General features: G+C 43.8%; 1 long non-coding RNA gene across 12 annotated transcripts in view; it reads left to right on the forward strand.

Moving 5' to 3' along the window:
- Positions 1–906: 906 nt before the first annotated feature.
- The window catches only part of LOC138746730 (uncharacterized), a 94,469-nt gene continuing 74,530 nt past the window's right edge, over positions 907–20,845 (forward strand). For 11 of the 12 annotated variants that reach the window (XR_011347070.1, XR_011347073.1, XR_011347072.1 and 8 more), the window contains exons 1-4: positions 907–1,023; positions 3,735–3,869; positions 9,937–10,128; positions 19,994–20,147. This is a non-coding gene — a long non-coding RNA (uncharacterized lncRNA). The remainder of the gene's footprint in view (positions 1,024–3,734; positions 3,870–9,936; positions 10,129–19,993; positions 20,148–20,845) is intronic. The other variant, XR_011347080.1, reaches the window with a different exon arrangement.

Here is a 20,845-nt window from a genome sequence, read left to right on the forward strand (position 1 = left end):
CTGGTGGTCCTAGGGGTAGTTTGGGGAGATTCAAGAGCATGATAGCTGCCAGAACAAACTTTTATCATTTAGAGTTGCTGGATGTCAGATTTCTGTGGCTGCTGCCTGAAGGTAGCAGTGAGAAGAGGTTGTGACCAGGGTGATGTGGGTCCTTGTTGAGGCCGTGCCTCACACCGATGTCTGCAGTGGATGGGAGGTCAGAGCCTGTGATCAAGACGGCCACAACTGAGTCATTTGTTTGTGGGTTCTTGCTGAGTACACATTGTTGGGAAATGTTTCATTTCACGGACAGAGGCCATTTGAACTAATATCCCCTGCTGTCTTCCAATCCTCAATTCCCTGTTCCCCTCTATCATTACAATTCATTCTCCATTCCCCATTCAGTCGCTCACCAACATAAACTACCAGCTCATCTTTGAGGTCTGGAAGGACTTGGATGCTAGCGACATGATTGAGGAGCGAGCTTCACGTTGACGGTGTCCAAGGCCAGGATCGAACCCAGATTCCAGGAGTTGTGAGACAGATGCACTATCTGGCTATCCCACCATGCCGCTTTAAACCAGAGCATCCTGAGGATGAAAAGGCAAGAAAAATGCAGGGCCTCAGTAGCCTGAGTCATTTAACTGATGTGATGCTTCATCAGTGCACAGGGAAAGTACTGAACATAAAGCCATTTGTTCATCCTTTGTAAACCAATTCCTATGTTATGATTTTACCTAATTAATCAATAAAGATAACCTCTTACCTTCTCATGATCTGAGTATTTTGCAGCTTATGAATCATTTCTGATATAAACGTAGTTATTGTAAGAAAATATAATTTGCAGATCAGGTGGCAACGGCAGAGGGAGGGACAGAGCTAATGTTTCGGTCCATCAATTTATCTCTGTTTCTCTTTCCGCAGATGCTGACCATCTTGCTTGAGTGTTTCCTGCATTTTCTGCTTTTGTTTCAAGTTTCCAGCATCTGCAGCCTTTTTGTTTGATTTGGACCAAATTGCCTGCAATAGGGACTCAAAGGAGTTGTAAGTCCCTTTGCATTTATTGGTTCTGACTAACAGATAACTTGGAGTAGAAAACACCACACCTTTTTTTGGAATCATTAAGATCATCTAATGGAGCAGAAAGAGTCTGGTTAATGGCAAAGTAGCAACAAAGACAACTTTCCTTTAAGAAACAGTACGGTGCTGTTGTAGGTAATGCAGTTCCCTTTCAGCTCCAGTGTCCTGGGTTCAGTTCTGACCTCTGGTGACTGTGTGGGTTTCCTCCTAAGTACTCCACTTTGCCGAACCAAGCCTATCTGTCAATTGGAGGAACAACATCTTATATTCCACCTGAGCACAATCTACACGGAAGGAAAGGGTTTAGTAACACTGAAGCTAGTCATAGGAGACTCACCAGACCAACTCTGGGGATAAGAGGGCAGGTGGTCAAGGGAGGCTGGAAAGCTTGGGTCTGCATTCCTTGGAGTTGAGAAGAATGCAAAACGTGACCTTAATCCTCAGGAGGTTTGGTGGGGCAGGTAACCTGACGTTTTCACTGCTGGGAGAGTCACGAAACAAGGAACCACAAATAGAAAATAAGCTGGTCATTTAATGAAAAAATACAATAGAGTTTTTGTAAGATTTGTTCAATGAGTCCCTGATTGAGTTTGTCATTGAAGAGTCTGATGGTGGAGGGGGAGCAGCTGTTCCTGAACCTGGTGGTGTGAGTCTTGTGGCACTGATACCTCTTTCCTGATGGCAGCAGTGAGAACAGAACGTGTGCTGGGTGGGGTGGATCCTTGATGATTGCTGCTGCTCACCCTGTAGATGCACTTAATAGTGGGGAGGGTTTTTACCTGTGATGTCCTGGGCTGCGACCACTACCTTTTACAGGGCTTCACACTCTGGAAAAGTGTTGATTAACTGGTGATCGATAAATATTTGAAAGATCAAAAAATTGAGAGCCACAGGGAACAGATTTGGAGTTGAGGCGAGTGTAGATCAGGCCTGTTCATGTTACTGGTGAGGCAGGCATGATGGATAGAGTGGCCTTCTCTTGTGTTTTGGGGTTACATTCAGTTCTTCAAAGAAGGACAATTATCTATTTGTGACAATTATCTTTTTGTGAACATCTAGCTGAAAGCTGCAGAAATTTCCTTCCATTTGACAAGCAGGTTTGCTGCCTCAGGGGTGCTGGCTCAGACTGCTTATCACCACCCTTTTGAGATGAAAGATTAGACTGGCCTTTTTCTGACTGTAGAAGAACTTGTCTTTATTTTGAGGATTTAAAACATCAACTCTTGTGGATTGTAAATTGGTCACCGTCTTTCACTGTGGAAGTTCTTTGTTAAATTCTCACATTAAACAGTACTGTCTACATGGACACAGTGTTAGGATGCAGGAAATGACTTAACCTGATACCTCTCAACCTGTGGTCCATTAGCTTGCTATAGGTGATCCATGGCAAAGAGAAATATTGCTGATATAATACCAAGTGATAGTAAAACAAGGCTGTACATTTGACAGCAGCGAAAAAGAAAATTATCAAAAACTATGTTTACCAAAGAAAAATTCCAAATGGTGGTCTGTGAAGGAACTTGAGCTTAGCAGGTCAAAATTACTAAAGGGAGATGGCTTTTTTTAGGCAGTTTGCACTACAGAGAAGAGGTGGAAAATCTCATGAAATGGTATGAGAAGAACAACCTGAACCTCAACGTGGACAAGATGAAGGAGATGATTATTGACTTCAGGAGGACCAGGAATGAGCACCCTCCACTACACATCAACAATTCTGTAGTAGAGAGAGTGGAGAGCACCAAGGTTCCTTGGAGTTCACTTAGCTAGTGATCTTTCATGGACACTCAAGATCTCCTCACTTGTCAGGAAGGCGCAACAGTGACTGCACTTCCTAAGATGCGAGCAAGGCTACTGACCACCATTATGTCAATCTTTTATAGGAACTCTATCGAGAGTGTCCTGGCTGGCTGCATCACAGAGTGGTACAGTTACTGCAGAGAAATGGATCGGAGGTCAATCTTCAGGACCATAAGAGTGGCAGAGAGGATTAATGGAATCTCCCTCTCCCCCCATCAACGTGATCTAGCGGGATCACTGTCTGAAGAGGGCCCACAAAATCACTGAGGACCCCTTCCACCCTGCACACAGCATCTTTCAGCTACTCCTGTTGAGGAAGAGATCCAGGAGTATCAGCTAACACCACCAGGCTGAGAAACAGCTTCTTCCCACAAGCAGTGAGAATGCTGAACGACCGAAGGAACTGCTCACACTACCCTCCGAGACTCATATTCATGATATATTATTTATTGATTTATTTGTATATATGAAGACATATATACCTACTGGAGGAATTCAGTGAGTTGAACAGCATCAATGGGAGAAAAAGAACAGTCGACATTTCGGGTCAGAACCCATAAAGATTGGGCATGAGTTTTGACCATTCTTTTAATGGTGGAAGCTAGACTGCTTTGAGATTTTATGTGCACCTGGTGTAAAGATCAGTTTAAATGTAAAAAAAAACCATGATATCAGACACCCAAAGGAAGCCAGACATCCTCTGGAGAGGGAGGATGTGGAAATACCAAGAAACTAGGCCCAAGAACTTCCTGTTTATCACACTTTGTTTTGGGAGTTACTTTATCCAGAACCCGCCTTGTTTTGAGAAAGACAGATGATAACTAATTAGAACCTGATTGTATGGGAGAAACACAAACCCTATCTCTCTGTTCATGTAGATGAACTCACGGTGAAACCCAAACAATCGTCAGCGTCAGTCCAAAGCAGCAAGACGTTTATCAGGAATTTTTCCCAGCACTGACTTAATTGTGGACATTCAAGGGGAGAGCTCATTTAACCAGATGAACATATTGGTAAGTGAAAGTTTAAGGAAAGTACCGAGATTCGATAGTAGCTACCAGGCTTCCCTTCACTGTCACCGTGTAGAGCAGGTAATGACAGTGACTCACAGCTCCAGGTTCGATCCTAACCTAAGGTGCTGACTGCGTGGAGTTTGCTCATTTTCCCCAACTGGTGCATTTCCTTTGAAGAAAGTTTGAAAAAAAAGTATCAAATACAGGAGTTAGGATGTTATTTTTAGTTTTATTTAGAGATACAACATGGTAATAGGCCCTTCAAGTCCACAAGCCTGTACCATCCATTCATACACCAATTAACCTCCAACCCCTGGTACATATTGAAGGGTGGGAGGAAACCCACACAGACACAGGGAGAACATACAAACTCCTTACAGAGCACAGGATTCGAACCCTGGCCACTGGCCCTGTAATATTTTTCATTTTTTGTGGTCCTGCATTTTGGAAATATAGATTTGTTAAATCTCCTTTACAGATCGGCAATTGAGCCTTAACTCAATCTTTTGCCAGTGCCTCCATGTTTGATATTGTATTATGTGATAGCAATAAGTGAGTATCGTACCAGACCCTGGTCAGGTCACTCATCTAAGTGCTACCAGTCGCAAGGTCAGGTGGCCAGTGACTAAACCAGCTCCCCCACCCAGCTGGCCTGGTGCAGAGGATGGCTAGACACTGCAGGATGACAAACAAGACCTGTTAAAGGCCGGACAAACCCTCTCATAGGGTCAAAGGCAATCTAGCAAACACGTGCTGTGAAGCACGGAAAGGGCGCCCTTTGGTCTCACCATTCTCTGCAACAGAACTTCCCCAGCCGACTCAGACCTCACCATGTCACTGGATCTGGGAGGGAATGTCGAGAGGGTGGGCCTGGACCTAAATCCATTCACACACACACTGCTCCTTTCTGAGGGGTGGGGTATTATATCAAACCCAACAAACTGACTGAAAGGAACCATCATCATCCTATGGGAAGTAGAGCCAGAACCAGAGCTTTTAGTATTAATTTAGAGCTTCAGCACGGTAACAGGCCCTTCTGGCCCATGACCTCACACCGCCTAAATACACCCATGTGATGAATTATCCTTGTAACTCTGCTAGTCTTTGGAAAATGGGAGGAAAATGGAACACCTGGGGGAAACCTGCACGGTCCTGGGGAGAACATGCAAACTCCTTACAAACAGCGCTGGATAAGAACCCAGGTCGTTGGCACTGTAATAGAGGTTATGGTGAAGTTGCGTGTGACATCAGTGAGGCCAGACTTGTATAGCTGGTCACTGGCACTGTAATACAGGTAGGATATCAACAAGAATGAAAGAGTGCAGAGAAGAACCGCAAGAATGTTGCTGGGACTTGAACAGCTGAGTTACAGGTTAGGACTTCCCTGGATCATCGTAGAATGAGGGGAGGTATAGAGGATGATAGATAGATTAAATGCAAGCAGGCCCTAAAGGACATGGGTTAGGGGTGAAAGGGGTAAAGTTTAGGGGGAACATTAGGGGAACTTTCTTCACAGAGGGTGGTGGGAGTGTAGAAAGAGCTGCCAGCTGAAGTGAACATCGATGGCCAACTTCCATTCACCCGCCTCACCCAAGTCTCTCTCTTTGACTACACCTCTATCTCCTTTTCTCCAGCTCCCCATTCCCTCTCCTCTCAGAGAGCTCTCCTCGACCCTCTCTCCATCGCTTTTCATCTTTTTTCTCCTCTACTCTCACCTGTATCCACCCATGAGCTCTTTTTACCTGTTAGCTTGTTCCTCCTCCTCCCCCCCCCAACTTTTATTCAGGTGAATGGAAGTTGGCCGTTGATGTTCATTCTGTCTGGTTGGAGAGCGCCCGGGTGGAATATATGGCTTGGCTCCATCAACTTTCAGTTGGACTTCAATGCATTTCCACTAGAGGGAGGTCTTTACTGCATAAAGCATATCACCACAGGGACCCAGCCCCTGTCTGGAGAAGTGGAACACAAAGATCGCATATGTGAGAATCCTCAGCAAATACTGAGCTGGTGGAGAGAGTCAGCGGGTCAGCAGCATCTGTGGGTAGGAATGGTCAGTCAACATTTCAGGTCAGGACCCACTGTGACCCATAGATGGTTACACGAGGATCGCTGAATATTTATTATTGCTTTGATTCATTTGTTGCCTTTTTGAAATCCACTAAGTTTACTAAATTATAGTTTTCATTCTGCTGCAACAAAGCAAGAATTGTGCGTGTTGTACTGTGGATATGACATTAAACTCCAAAATGTACGGGGTTTAATTTTAAATTATCAGCTCAGTAACAGACCCTACACAGGTAGAACATACAAGCTCCTCACAGACACCACTGGCGCTGTAACAGCGTTGCGCTAACCACTACACTAACTGTGCCAGCTACGGTTGGAAGGTTAATCAGGTGTAATTGAGCGGCATGTGTTTCATGGGCCGGAAGGATCTTCTACCGTGCAGTAAGGTTAAAAATCCTCTGATTTCATCCAGCAGCTTATGGTTAATGCGAGTTAAAATGAATTTCTTGTCATGCACACAATGTACGGATGCACTGGAATTATTACCGGCTGAAGTTTCTCAGTCCACCTTTAGTTTTTCGGTCCAGCTGTACTTTCTTGGTACAGCTGCAGTTTTTCGGTCCAGCTGGACTTTCTTCGTACAGCTGCCGTTTCTCGGTCCAGCTGTAGTTTCTCAGTCCATTAGCTGTGTCCGACTACAGTTAACTTTTCTCAGATAGGACGGCTGCTATTGGCTGAAAGAAGCTTCCTGAGCACACGCTTAAACTATAATTATATAACTTACCTAGTGATACGATGTAGAAAGTTTGGTGAATTTAGATTTTCAGACTTAGGGTGAATTGTAAACTCATATCATACAACAGAAAATTATAATCTTTGTTTTATTCTTCAGAACCTTTGGGGGATAGTGAATCAATGAGAAATAATTCCATTTATACTGCTGGGAGAGGGAGAAGACTCACCAGCCCAGGAGCAGACCATGAAATATGAAACCATTATGCCAAATCATGTAAAATTCTAGTAGATTCGATTACTGAAAATCAGGGACTAAATCAACATGTCAGTCCAGAATGGTCTCATTCTTCACTGGAATGTTGCAGACAAATTACCCCTTCCTTGTTTACTCATCTTATATAATTAATTCAGGTTATGCAATTAAACTTTTTATTAAAAAAACAGACAGCTGCATTCTTCTTGGCCATTGCCTGAGTAAGCAATGCACTTAGTGGATTGCAGTGGTTCAGCCATGACTGAGATAAAAACATGCTATAGATGAACATAGAACATTACAGCACAGTACAGGCCATTCAGCCCATGATGTTGTGCTGTCCCATTATATACCTACAAAAAAAAATCCTCCCTACCTCATCACCCTCTATTTTTCTTCCATCCATGTGCCTATCTAAGAGTCTCTGAAATAAGTCTAATGTTCCAGCCTCCACCACCACCCCTGGCAATGCATTCCAGGCACCCACACTCTGTGTAAAAAAAACTTACCCCTGATGTCACCCCTAAACTTTCCTTCCTTCACTTTGTATGTATGTTCTCTGGTGTTTGATATTTCTGCCCTGGGAAACAGCATTAGCTGTCCACCTTACCTATGCCTCTCAGAATCTTGTAGACCACTGTTAAGTAACTTCTCATCCTTTGATCCAACAAGAAAAGTCTTGCTAACCTTGCCCCATAAGACATATTTTCCAATCCAGGCAACACCCTGGAAAATCTCCTCTGCACCCTCTCTGTAGCTTCCACATTCTTCCTGTAATAAGATGACTAGAACTGAACACAAGATTCTAAGTGCGGTCTCACCCGAGATTTGTAGAGCTGCAACGTGACCTCACGACTCCTGATCTCAATCCCCTGACGAATGAAGCCCGTTTAAGAGGGGGCCACGGACTGAAATCATAAAATATATTTTATTTATTTTTATGTGATCTAGGAGAGAAGTATGGAAGAAATGAACTAAACCTGACTGCTTCTCAGGGAAGAGAACCCAGAGTCCTCAGGGGGTGCTGCAGCCAAAAGACGGTTAAGAATGGCTGCCCTGCAGTTATCAAATCCAATTGCTCCCATGATTTATAATCTCTGGACCCATAAACTAGGTACCAAGATCCCAGCACAATTAACTATGGTTCCAGTTCATGTTTGGTCATGTTTTAAGGGAGTTTTATTTCCTCTGTGGGCACTGCAATGGAAGGATGGAAAGAATATGAAGTCATACCATGATGATCTGAATTTTCCAGAACAATTACAATAGCCTTGAATGGCCGTCTTCGTTACCCATAATCCCGCACACAGCTGGAACCGCTCTGCGCTTCCCAGAGAAGTTTGAGCTGCATGGGGGATGGTGGGTGACAAAGCCCCTCATTATTTGCCCTTTTGTCCTACTTTGTGATAGTTGGCAATCTTTATGATTTGGTCAATATCCCTTTCAAGCATTCAATATAGAAATAAAATGATAGGTAGCTAGTGAAATAGGAAAATCTGTGGTTGTAGTGAAAACACAGGAGGAACTCAGCCGGGCTAGCAGCGCCCTTTGGAGGTAAAAATATATAACCAACATTTTGGTAGGAGAAAAAGCAGCATCTGAATAAAAGAAATGGCATTGTTCTGCATATCTAATTCACTGCAGTTAAAACTATGGATTGAACAACTTCTCTTGGTTATTTTTATACTTCTGAATTGTTACAGAAATGTTTTTAAAGCTGGAAATTCTTCCTCCTCCAAAATATCCTCAACACAGTTCAGTTATTAATAATTGACGGTATGGGCTGGAGCTTTAATACAGAGATGTTGCTGCAGTGATCCTTTGCCATCTGCTCCTTCATCTTGAAACTCGAAAGTAAATGTCACTGAAATGTTTGACCTTTCGACAAATCCACGAAGGTTTCCAGCACAGGACAAAGGCAGATAGAAAATTGATCAAATATAAGTGCAACTCTATCAGTGGCCAATGGGAGAGTTGGCAGGACCCAGGCGTGTCCCTCTACAGAGTTTTAACTGGTGAATCAGAAACACTAATCCTGTCCATGGTTAACCCCAGCAGGGAATATGATGAAAAAAGTGGCAACTCACTGCCATGTTTTATTGCAATGATTTCGTGGGAAGTGCGATTCTGCTCAACGTACATAAAAAACTTACCACCTGATTAGCTCAAGTAGTTCCTGTTCCTTGATCCTCATCGAGGAGGATTGCTCAGAGCATGGGACAGCTGTTGCCATTTTGAAGGAATTTGTGCACCAATCTATTTTATATCCAATTGAGACCAATTTGAAGCCACTGACATGAACACGTCAGGTATTGTGATAACTTAATCATGAGTTCACATTGTACAATGTACATAGGCATCAAAATTCTTACTTGCTGCTGCTGGACATGTATTTTGTTAAAAAAACTACTGCAAAACAACTAAAAAAACAACCTCACACTAAATACATAATTGAATTCAAAAGATGATAAAGGCACAAAAACTCGATGATGAATATTTACAGTAATCCTAGTGCAAAAAAAAAGACTCAGCAATAAGGCAGACAATCCTTTTGTGGTGTTGGACCAGTCCCTGGGTGTTTTAATTGGAGGACCTCTGCTTTGAGGCCGGCTCCATTGGCAGCGAAAAATCTGCACTTACCTTTTTATAGAGCAGCCTTAAAAGGCTGATCCAGCGTTGCTTTTATGCGGAGTGGTGCCTCGGTATGACCTCCAGAGCCGATGTAGGCGGGGCAACTGTTGCCGTGGGACTGTCCGTCAACATGACAGCATAAATAAGCGGTGAGCAATGACCGTCTTTGTCACCCACCATCCCCCATGCAGCTCGAACCTCTCTGGGAAGCGCAGAGCGGTTCCAGCTGTGTGCGGGATTATGGGTAACGAAGACGGCCATTAATCAGTCTCCTGCCCGGCGCTGCCCCTCTGGCTTGGTGCAGGAAGCAGAGAAATGGCCATTTCAATCCCATGCAAACATGCAGGTAAGTTCTGTAAGACTCACCCTACCCCTCTTGAAATATTAACCATTTAATTTAAGTACATAACAGAAAGTAAACATTGTTATGTATTTCTTCAGTAATTGGCACCGGATTCAACTCAACTAGGTCCTGGGTCGTGGGCCGACGGTGTCATCATGATGTTATCAGCCCACTCCTAGCCAACCACTTGGAGAGGCATGATGCGAGGTGGAGCGCTGTTCCACCCCTGGGACTACCTCTGGAAGAATCGGAGTCGATGCCTTGGAGCCGCTCGCGGAGCATTTATGAAGGTAGGGTCGGGACATGAGGGCGAAGAATCTCCGCCTTTGTAGTCGCATCTTTTTACTCTATAAAAGGGCTTCCTGATTAGTGCAACAAGGCGAGGTTGAATAGTGTGACAGCTCTTGAATCTAGAGGTGCTAGTCTTCAGGCTTCTGTTCCTTCTGCCCAATGGCAGCAGCGAGAAGAGGTTGGAACCAAGGTGATGGGGTCCCTCATATTGCTCACTGCCCTCTTGAGGCAGTGCCTCATGTAGCTGGATTCAATAGATGGGAGGTTGGAGATTGCGATGGACCAGGTTATGTTTGTTATGATGTGTTTAACATTAGACTGGTATAAAGGATGATGATTGTTTTCATGGTAAGAAGAGAAGGAAGGTTTTTGGAACTGAAGGAGAGAGTTCCTAGAGTTCCTGGCTGAGTCTTGTTGTCATCAGAACCCATCAATCCTGGAAGCATTACATTCGTGTGCACCACCAGGTCCAATTGCCTTGAACATCATCAAAGCTAATGATCCCTGGAATCATCAACTTAATGATCCTCAGTCACAGCCCTCTCTAATGGATTATGTCGGAACTTTCACTACACCCCATAGGGAACTGACAGAATGTGGTATTGAACATATGCTATCGGTGTTTGGGGACTTTAGGTTCCCCAAATGACTCTTTCACCTAAATCGTTGGCTATTGCATAGAGCGGTTTTGTTAACATTACCCTTTCCAAGTTTCACAATCCTGTCTGATCTGCCTGACCTAGTGCCTCACTGCGGGAGTTTTCACCCTCACCACTTCTCAGGCACTCCTGGACGTCCTTGCCATTTTCCTTCCAATGGAGTGACACATGAAAGTCTACAGACACTGTGATTGTAGTAAAAACACAATGCTGGAGGAACTCAGCAAGTCTCACAGCATCCACAGGAGGTAAAGATATATTACTGACATTTTGGGCCTGAGCCCTTCTTCAAGGTGTAAGTAAAAAGCAGACAGGAATCTGAATGCAAGATTAAAGAGGTTAAGGGGGAAGATTGGGAGGGGGAGGAGTCCAGACCAACAGACACAAGGTGTTAATTGGATATGATAAGAGGAAAGGTGAGAATTGTTTTTGGTTCTGTGAAAGGAGACAGAGGGAAAAGGGAAGAGAGAAAGAGAGAGAGAACTAAAGGGAAGGAGATAGGAAAGAGAAGTGGGGGAGGGAGGTTTAATGGAAACTGGAGAAGTCGATGGTTATGCCATCCAGTTGGAGGGTGCCCAAATGGAAGAAGAGATGTTATCCCGGTGGTAGTAAATTCCAGAGGTTCACCACTCTCTGGCTGAAGAAATTCCTCCATAACTCTGTTTTAAACGGGCGCCCTTCAATCTTGAAGTTGTGCCCTCTTGTCCTTAACTCCCCTGTCATGGGAAACATCTTTGCCACATCTACTCTGACCAGGCCTTTTAGAAAAGTTTAAGAAGATAGGAACGGATAGGGCTTTAGCGAATTACAAAATTTGCCAGGGTGCTTAAGAAAGGACTAAAACAAACTGGAAAGGGCTAGGAGAAGGCCTTGACAAGCAGGATAAAGGAAAACCCCAAGGTATCCCACTAGTATGTGAAAACCAAGAGATGGTTTGTGTGAGGATTAGGGGTGACGATGGAGCCAAGTGCATTGAGTTGGAGGAGGTAGCAGATGTCCTTAATGAGTTATTTGCTTCAATATTCCACAGAGAAAAAGACCTTGGCTTGACTTAAAGCAGATTGACATACTAGAGCATGTTGACAACGAGGATGCGTTGGAGCCTTTGCAAAGCATGAAGTTGGATGTAGCCACACCAAGCTCCTGTGGGAAGTGAGGGAGGAAGTTGCTGGACCACTGGTGATGATTTTCGCATCGTCACCGGGGGCAGGAGAAGTATTGGAGGATTGGAAGATTGCAAATGTTGTTCCCCTATACAAGAAAGGGAGTGGAGATGAGATAGATTATCGACCATTGAGGCTGACTTCAGTGGTGGGCAAGCTGTTGGAGAGGATCCTAAGCATTTAGCATTCAGAGAGGCATAATTGGATTAGGGATAAGTCAGCATGGTTTCATCAGGGGAAGGTCTGAGATATGGCAAATGGAGTTAAACCCAGAAAAGTCTGAATTGATTCATTTCTATTAGTGGGAGGACTCTGAACAGTGAGGACAAACTAAGAGATCTCTTAGGGTCTGTGTCCACAGGAACTCAAAACTGCTGTACAGGCTGATAGTACTGTTTAGGGGTATGGTGTGTTGGTCTTCATTGACTGTGGGATCTAGAGTAGACTCTATATAGACTTTAAGAGCCATGAAGTCTATATAGAGTTCATATAAGTGAGTGTGTAGAGGATGCTGTCTGAATTGGTCAAGCCTTTTCTCCTTGGAGCGACAGAGGATGGTAGGGTTGCCTGATAGGATGACGAAAGGCATTGATTTTGTGGATGGCCAGAGGATATTTCCCGGGGCTGAAATGGGGGCATAGATTTAAGGTGCTTGGGAGTACGTACAGGGGGATATAAAAGGCAGGTTTTACTCACAGAGATTGATGGGTGGATCAACAGTGGTTGAGAGAGGTACAATAGGATGTTTTAAGAGATTATTAGATAGGTACATGGAACAGATAAAAATGAAGGGTTATGCAGTAGGGAAATCCCAGCCAGTTGTTAGATTAGTTTATTATGTCAGGACAACATTGTGGGCCAAAGGGCCTGTCCTGTGCTGTAGATTTTTATGGTTTATGCTCGTTATCAATATTCATGGAATCACAGAATTGTGGGAATGGTGTCATTGCAAAAATTGTGGGGATTGAAGTAACAGGTCATTAACATGGTCTTGACAACATCAAGAATAGCCCAAGATAAAAGATACCCTGTGTTCAAATGCACACTTTCGACAGCTGGATTTATTTGTCCTGGGATCTCCTGCTAGTACTAACAGAAACAATCTTCAGGCATCTAAATAAATAAAGTCTATCGCTCACTCTGTGGAGTGGATGATTTGTTCAGACCAACTTTCTCCATTGTTTGCTCATAATAAGCTCTGGAAGAATACTACTGAACAAGTGTTGTGGTTATTTACTCTAATACTGTTTACAGATTACCTACTGTGATTTAATGAGGCCGTTGGAAAAGCAGAATTTAGTTCCTTGCTGTTCTCTACTTGAGAAAACAAAATGAGATGTGATAGCGACCTTTAATGTTGCCCTCGTGCTCCTGGGTGTAATTGGGTTTCTGTATTTGTCAGTCCCAACACGTGTAATGTTGCCTGTGCAGCAGAGATGAGCAGTTAAATACATTTGTTCTCCAGGACCGCTCATCGATCTCTCAGCCCAAGACAAAAACGTGAACAGAACTCTGCCTGGAGATCAGATGAACAATTTGTCAGCCTAGCAGACAAATGACATAGATCAAAAGCAGCAGGTCATCCAAAAACTCAGTCGAACAGCATTAGAGGCTGCCAAGGCCTACAGACAAATATATCAATAGCAAATACAGGGCCTCAGTGGGACAAGGTGCCACCACATTATTGGGTGAATGGTTAGATGTAAATGGCCAAAGGAATTAAAATAATGGTCACATCTTCATTCAACCACTTCTCCTTGGGTTCTGGAACTATTTCACTTATGTTGTAACCCCACTGAAAAGCGGAGGAATACCTTTTTATCTGACCTTCTCATGTTTCATTTGTTCTTTTTGACATGTTGACCCCATGGTTTAGTGACAAGTCGTCCTTCTTCCCATGACAAGGAAGCAGGCCATTCGACTCTTCTACTAGGTCAGAGCACACACATCAGACTCATTCTTCCTTTCCCCATAACCTATTAAGTCTCACATGCTCACTAGTTCCCCAACCCACCAACATTAGGGTAGATTTACAGCGGCCACACAACCTTTAGGATGTGGAGGAAACTGGAACATTTGGGGGAAACCAAGGGCTCCACATTCAGTCAACACTTGAGGTCCAGATCCAACTGAGATCACTGGAGCTAGACAGCAGGAGTACTACCTGCTGTACCACAAACACTGCCTCCAATACAATGGAACATCTCATGAGGAGTTTAACGTGAAAGTTTGCAGGCACTGTGATTGAAGTGAAAACATAACATAACCTTGATGAAGGGTTCAAGCCCGAAACGTTGGTTCAGTATTTTTATCTTTGCTGCATAAAGTCAACGGTTTGACCTACTGAGCTTCTCCAGCATTTTGTTTTTAACTCACGAGGACTAAGGAGCATTGGCCGAGTTAAAAGACGGCTGATTTGTTCTTCAGGGCTTGGAACGAGATGAGGGGAAACTCCAAACTTACTAAAGATAAACATCTGAAAGGAAAAACCCAGCCGATTTATTGCACCATTCGTTACTGTGGTGACATTACCTTTGCTCATCACCTGATCTCCTGAGAGATGAGGCCGATGGTGGAAGAAATTCAGAGCTATCCCTCTGGGCCATTCACTAGTGATCTAACACAGTGTAGGAGACTGCAGTGATGGGAACCGTACCTCAGCTCCTGCACCAACTTTAACCAGGTGTTCTAGAAGCTGAGACTCACTGAAGAGCAGTGGGGTCTGTAATGTTACACTTTACTGTAATGCTCCCTATGTGAATGGTGATGAATGTATTCCTATGTTCAGACTGCTTTCTGTAGTTACACATCTCGCACATACAACTGCCGCAGAGCATCGTACTCCCTGTTGCCCTGAGAAATAACAGAACCTCTCAGTGAAGGGAAGGTACAGGGTCAGGAAGCTCCAACGCTTCCACCTTCTTCTCAACTATCTTGCCCAGTCATCGTGCACAGCACCCCCCCTCCCATACACTCTCACTGAGGCATCCATGGTCAGAGCCCCGACACCCACTCCTATACATCCTCACAGAGATAGGAACACCCCGTAGACAGACAGGCAGAGGCACACGCGCACATGCTTGTGCACAAACACACACCCATCCTCTCACACACATGCACATTCATGCACACATTGGATAGACCATAAAGAGGTCCCTTAGGCTAAGGGAGGAGGAGACACACTCTTCTACCCTGAAAGATAACTGAGGCAAACCCCTTGTCTACAGGAGAGGTTATTGATTACCTCCCAATTCCTCACGAAGCAGCCAATGACCTGGTGTAAAACAGAGCCACTGTGTCTCACTCGAGTTATCTAGCGACTGGGTTAAGTGAGTGTGCGAAGTTCTGGCAGATGGAGTACAGAATCAATTAGCATGACGTCATCCACTTTTGAAAGAAAAGTAGTAGATGGTATTTATTATTTAAATGATGAAAGATTGCAGCATGCTTTTATGCGGAGAGATGTGGGAGTGCTTGTACAAGAGTCTCAAAAAGCTGGTTTGCTGGGGATACAGGTGATTAAAAAAAAAGGCAAATAGAATGCTGCCCCTCATTGCTACAGGATTACATTTAACAGCAGAGAGGGTTTTGTTGCAACTGTACAGGGTACTGTTGAAGCACACATGGAGTACTGCATGCAGTTCTGGTCTCCTTCCCTGAGATGCCGAGGAGAGACCCCAGGTTGATTCTGGAAATAAAGTTTGCTCCAGTTTCCTCCCACCCAAACTATAAGGGCAGTTAACCCTAATGTAGGTCAACTGGGTGCAATTAGGTGGCATGGGCTCATGGAACAGAAAGGCCTGTTCCCGTGCTGTATGTCTAAAAAATTTATTTTTTAAATGAAAGGATTATCTTATGAGGAGAGATTGAGGCACCTGGAAACATACTCATTGGAATTTAGAAGGACAAATTTAGACATATGGCACTGGAACAGACCCTTTCGCCTCCACGAGCCCCATACTGCCCAATTTACACCCAATTAATCTGCAACCCCCGGTATGTCTTGAACGGTGGGAGGAAACCAGAGCCTCCGGAGGAAACCCATGCAAAAAACTGGGAGAAGGTACAAACTCCTTACAGACAGAGGGGAATTCGAACCTGGGTCCCGATCGCTGGAGCTGTGACAATGTTGCGCTAACCGTTAACCCAACCATGCCGCCCCAAAGTTGAGTGGGGATCTCATAGAAACATAGAACATTAAGAAAGGAATTGATAAAATAGAAGCAGGGAAATATCAAACTAGAACTAGGGAACATAGGCTCAAGATCCTGGGGAATACATTTAAAACAGATATAAGGAAGAACTGCTCCTCCCAGAGAATGGCGAATCTGTGGAATTCTCTGTCCAAGGAAGCAGTAGAGGCTGCCTCAATAACTGTATTTAAGATGCGGAACAATGTTTTTTTGTATTATAGGAGAATTAAGTGCTACAGGGTATGGGGGGGGGGGGCATTAGTGGAGCTGAGTGCACAGACAGATCAGTCATGATCTTATTGAATGGCAGAGTAGGCTTGATGGGCCACATGGCCAAACACAGCTCCTATTTCTTATGCACTTACATTCTTATCATGAATGATGAAGCTCTTTGATTTGTTCATAAACAGTTAAACATGTGATGTTAATATTTATTTTTGGAAAATGAAATGAGTATTGAATCATCTCGCTATTGAATCATCTGGCCAAGATCCTACAAAAGGTTGGGTTGAGTCAGTTTCATTAAATGTGTCATCATCTCCTCTCAAACATCAAGCTTAGTTGCTGCACATCTCCCTTCGCACAGTGCTTAACCCGAAGGGAGTGAGAGATCCCTGTTGTCTGCACTTTACATTCAAGTGTTGAATGCAGTGACCATTTTATAGTAATGATGAATTTATAGTCATGTACATCATACAATGTACATTTGCCCGAAATTTCCACCTGCTGCAGCCAAACAGGTATAGCAGAAGTCCAAAAATCCAGATGCCAGAAATCCAGACTCCCCAAGAATAGGACTCTTCGAAAACTCTCAAACTTGTTAAATTTAGTGGGCGTCTGTGTGCATGCCGCAATGCACAAATGTTATCACAAGAAATTCATTTGTGTACTGTATTTTTCTTTTTAAACCTCATTTCAAGCATTACAAGCTCCTTTGTTTGTCGTGAAAAAAATTGTTTACATTGTTGTCAAGTGTTGACTTTATTTTTCTTTAAAACTGCTTGTTTTGATAAATGAAGCGTGCTGTGTTTGGTAATGAATCAACCATCAAAATTTACTTGTTCATCTCTTCTTTGTTCCTCCTTAAATTTGAATTTTAGAAGTACTGCCTGAGAATCCGGAAAATCTGAAAATGTGGACTGACCCAATCGGCAAGCAACCCAAAATTTAAGACTTCTGCTGTACTTGTAAAGATGAACTATAATGATAAACAAATTAAATTAAATTAAAAGAGGCAATAAATACACAAGATAGGTAACAAATAATCATATTAATCTTAGTGAAAAAAGGGACCTGCACTCATGTGGACTCTCCAAAATTAGTGTACCAAGAGTGGGGGGGTGGGGGGGGGGTTCAAAATTTGATAGCTGTTGGAAAGAAACTCTTCTTGGTCTTCTGGCCGAAGATAGCAGTGAGAAGAGGTTGTGACCAGGATGATGTTGACTGCCTTCTTGGGTCAGCGTGTGACATAGATGTCTGCAATGGATGGGTGGTTGGAGCCTGTGAAGGACTTGGCTATGTTTGCTACCTTCTGTAGTTTTCTGCGATCTTGCATTACCAAACCAGATTGAGAATCAACCAGGGATCAGTATACTTTCCACAGTGCACCTGTGGAAATTTGGTAGAGTATCCAATGATATACCAACTCTCTGTCGACTCCTTAGAAATAAGAGGTTTTGGGATGCCTTGATATGCTGGCTCCTGGAGAGGTAGAGGCCCCCAAGAACTTGAAGGTTTTTATGTTCTCCACCTCCTTCCCACCAATGTGAACAGTGCTGATATCTCTTCTTGTCATCTTTCTCTGTCCATCTGTGGCTGCCGACACCGATCTTTCCACAGTTGAGAGCTGACTGATAGGGAACCCCGGGAAAGGTTGGCATTACATCTTCCACTCTTCATCATACGAAAGACTGTGTGTCAGTGAGGATCATCTGCGTTTAAAACCTGTCAGGAACCGCAGATACATCATAGGAACTCATCTGTCATTTAGAATATCGTCTACTACAATCACATAGTCAAAACACAGAAATGCTGGAGGAACTCAGCAGGTTCATCGGAGGTAAAGATACATTACTGACATTTCAGGCCTGAGCCCTTCTTCAAGGTATGGGTGAAAAAAGATCTTGACGACAATCATAGCATCTGCAGACTTTCCTGTTTCACTACAATCCCATTAACCAGCCTGCAAAATCCACTCGCATCTTTCAGTGTGCTTTGTTAAACATATCTTCAGAAAAACCTCCAGTGGATTAATTTTTTAATTTAATTCAGAGCTACAGCATAGTAACAGACCTTTCTGGCCCCCAAATACACCCATATAACCAAATTCTTGCCATGCTCTTGACATTGTTCACATTCCTTCACATCATTCTCCAGCTGGTTGTCCATTCCAGGCCAGCAAACAAAGCCTCAGAATTCCTTGTTAGAGAAAATGCCATTGTGTCACCTCTTCCACACCAACCAAATCCTTCATAAGACCGCTTCAAAACAGGGACATAATGTTGACTTTCCATAGGGCACTGATGAGACCTCACTTGGAGTAATGTGTACAGTTTTGGGCACCTTATTTGAGAAAAGAGATGTTGGCAGTGGAGAGGGTTCTTAGAAGATTTACTGGTATGATACCAGGAATATAAGGGTAGCACCTGAGTAATGTTCGTCGGCTCCTGGTCTGTACTCATTGGAGTGCAGAATGATGAGGGAGAACATAAGAGAGACATTTCAAATGTTGAAAGGCTTGGATAGAATAGATGCGGCAAGGTTGTTTCCCATGGTAGGAGAGTCTAGGACAAGAGAGCACAACTTCAGGATAAAAGGGTGTCAATTTAAAACAGAGATGTGGAAATATTTCTTTGGCTAAGTGTCGTGAGCCTATGGAACCTGTTTCCACAGGTAGCTGTGGAAGCAAGGCTGTTGGGTGTATTTAAAGCAGAGATTTACAGATATTTAGTTAGTCAGTGCATCATGGGTTATGGGGAGAAAGCCAGGGAATGGGGCTGAGTGGGAGGATGGATCAGCTCATGATAGAATGGTAGAGCAACTCGATGGGCCAATGAACCTACTTCTGCTCCTCTATCTTGTGATCTTGTGATTCAAAAAGAGCTCATTTTGTTTGTGATAGATCAACAACTCGGCATCCTCAGAGCGCCATACCTGCTGACTAGCCAGCTTCTGTTATGGTTCAACAGCATGCTATCTTCACATTCTCCTCCCATCCCCATTGGACATGTACACCACCAATAGGTTGGAGTCAAACGTTATCCTGGTAACAAGATGCTGGAATGAGTGACCCACTGTCCATGTATCCAGCAACAAAATAATCTCATAGAACATGGAACATTGCAGAACAGGCCCTTCAGCCGGCGATATTGTTTCACCATGTAAACCTACTCCACATAAATCTAACACTTCTGAATGTCCCTATTGTACCTGCCTTCACTACCACCCCCAGTAATGCATTCAAGGCACCCACCACTCTATGTACAAAACTTATCTCGGACGTCTCCCTTAAACTTTCCTCCACTCACTTTAAACAGATGCCCTCTGGTGTTTGCTATTGTCACCCCAGGAAAAGCACTGGCTGGCTACCCTCTCAAAGCCCCACATAATTTTATTTACCTCGATTAAGACACTTCTCATCCTTCGTCACTCCAAAGAGAATACCTCGAGATCGGACACCTTGCTTCACCTGGTGTGGGTATCTCTCATTGACGTTTGTTGAGAGGTGCAGTTAGCATTGGAAGAATTTTCCTTGAACCTTGTCCTTCAGCACCTTAAACCGATGCAGCAAAGATACACTCATCGTTTTCTACCCCTACTCCTCCTTCTGTTCTTGCTTTGTCTTTCCAGACAATGAGGATTATATAGACAGACTATAAATGTCTGGCAGGCTACGATCAGTCTACCCAATGTCAGAAGCTGATAGCATCTCAGATGGAACAGTCCAAGGGGATTATTTATTGGATCATACTCCTTCAAACCTTGGTCCCGCTTTCATCTGCTGGTAAGCATGTGAAGATCAGTTCTCTTCCTAGCTAAGCAAACAAGTCATCAGTCAGGGATCATGCCACCGTTGCTTCTCAGAGGATTCTTATCCTGTAATCTCCACTGATTCCATCCATCTTCAAAAAAGGAAATGACTCAGATACCCAATCAAAAATAAAATCAACTGGTTCCACGACGCTGTTTCTGTTGTCACCAAAGGCAGCTCTTCCCTGGTACAGGAGAGGCAGAGGAACTGGGCTCTAACACCTGCTCCTTCGCTGGTTGATGTTGCCAATTCTGTGCTCACCGTTTTGTCGCCTCCGTTGCCTGGGCAATGTAAAATGCCCATTGGAATTTCAGTTTCTCCTCACAGAGCAGTGTCTTTAAAGCACACACCTCAGTAGTTTCAAACACTGTGTGGCCTATGGCAGCTTGTCCAAACTTGTGCAGCACTTGTAGTGTTCAGCAATCTATCCCGAACCAGATGGAAGCATGACATCAGCTTCATTCAGATGCTGATCTCCCTCGTTACCCGTGAACTGTTAGAATTGTGGATGACGCATTAATATTGGTCAATTCTTGTCTTAAAATGTTAAAATTTTAAATTTAGATATACAGCTGGGTAATAGGCCATTTTGGCCCACGTGCACATACCACCCAATATACACACCCAATTAACGTACACCCCCGGAACATTTTAAATGGTGGTAGGAAACC

The sequence above is a fragment of the Narcine bancroftii genome, chromosome 12 (genome assembly GCF_036971445.1).
Source record: "Narcine bancroftii isolate sNarBan1 chromosome 12, sNarBan1.hap1, whole genome shotgun sequence".
In the NCBI taxonomy this organism is placed as follows: Eukaryota; Metazoa; Chordata; class Chondrichthyes; order Torpediniformes; family Narcinidae; genus Narcine; species Narcine bancroftii.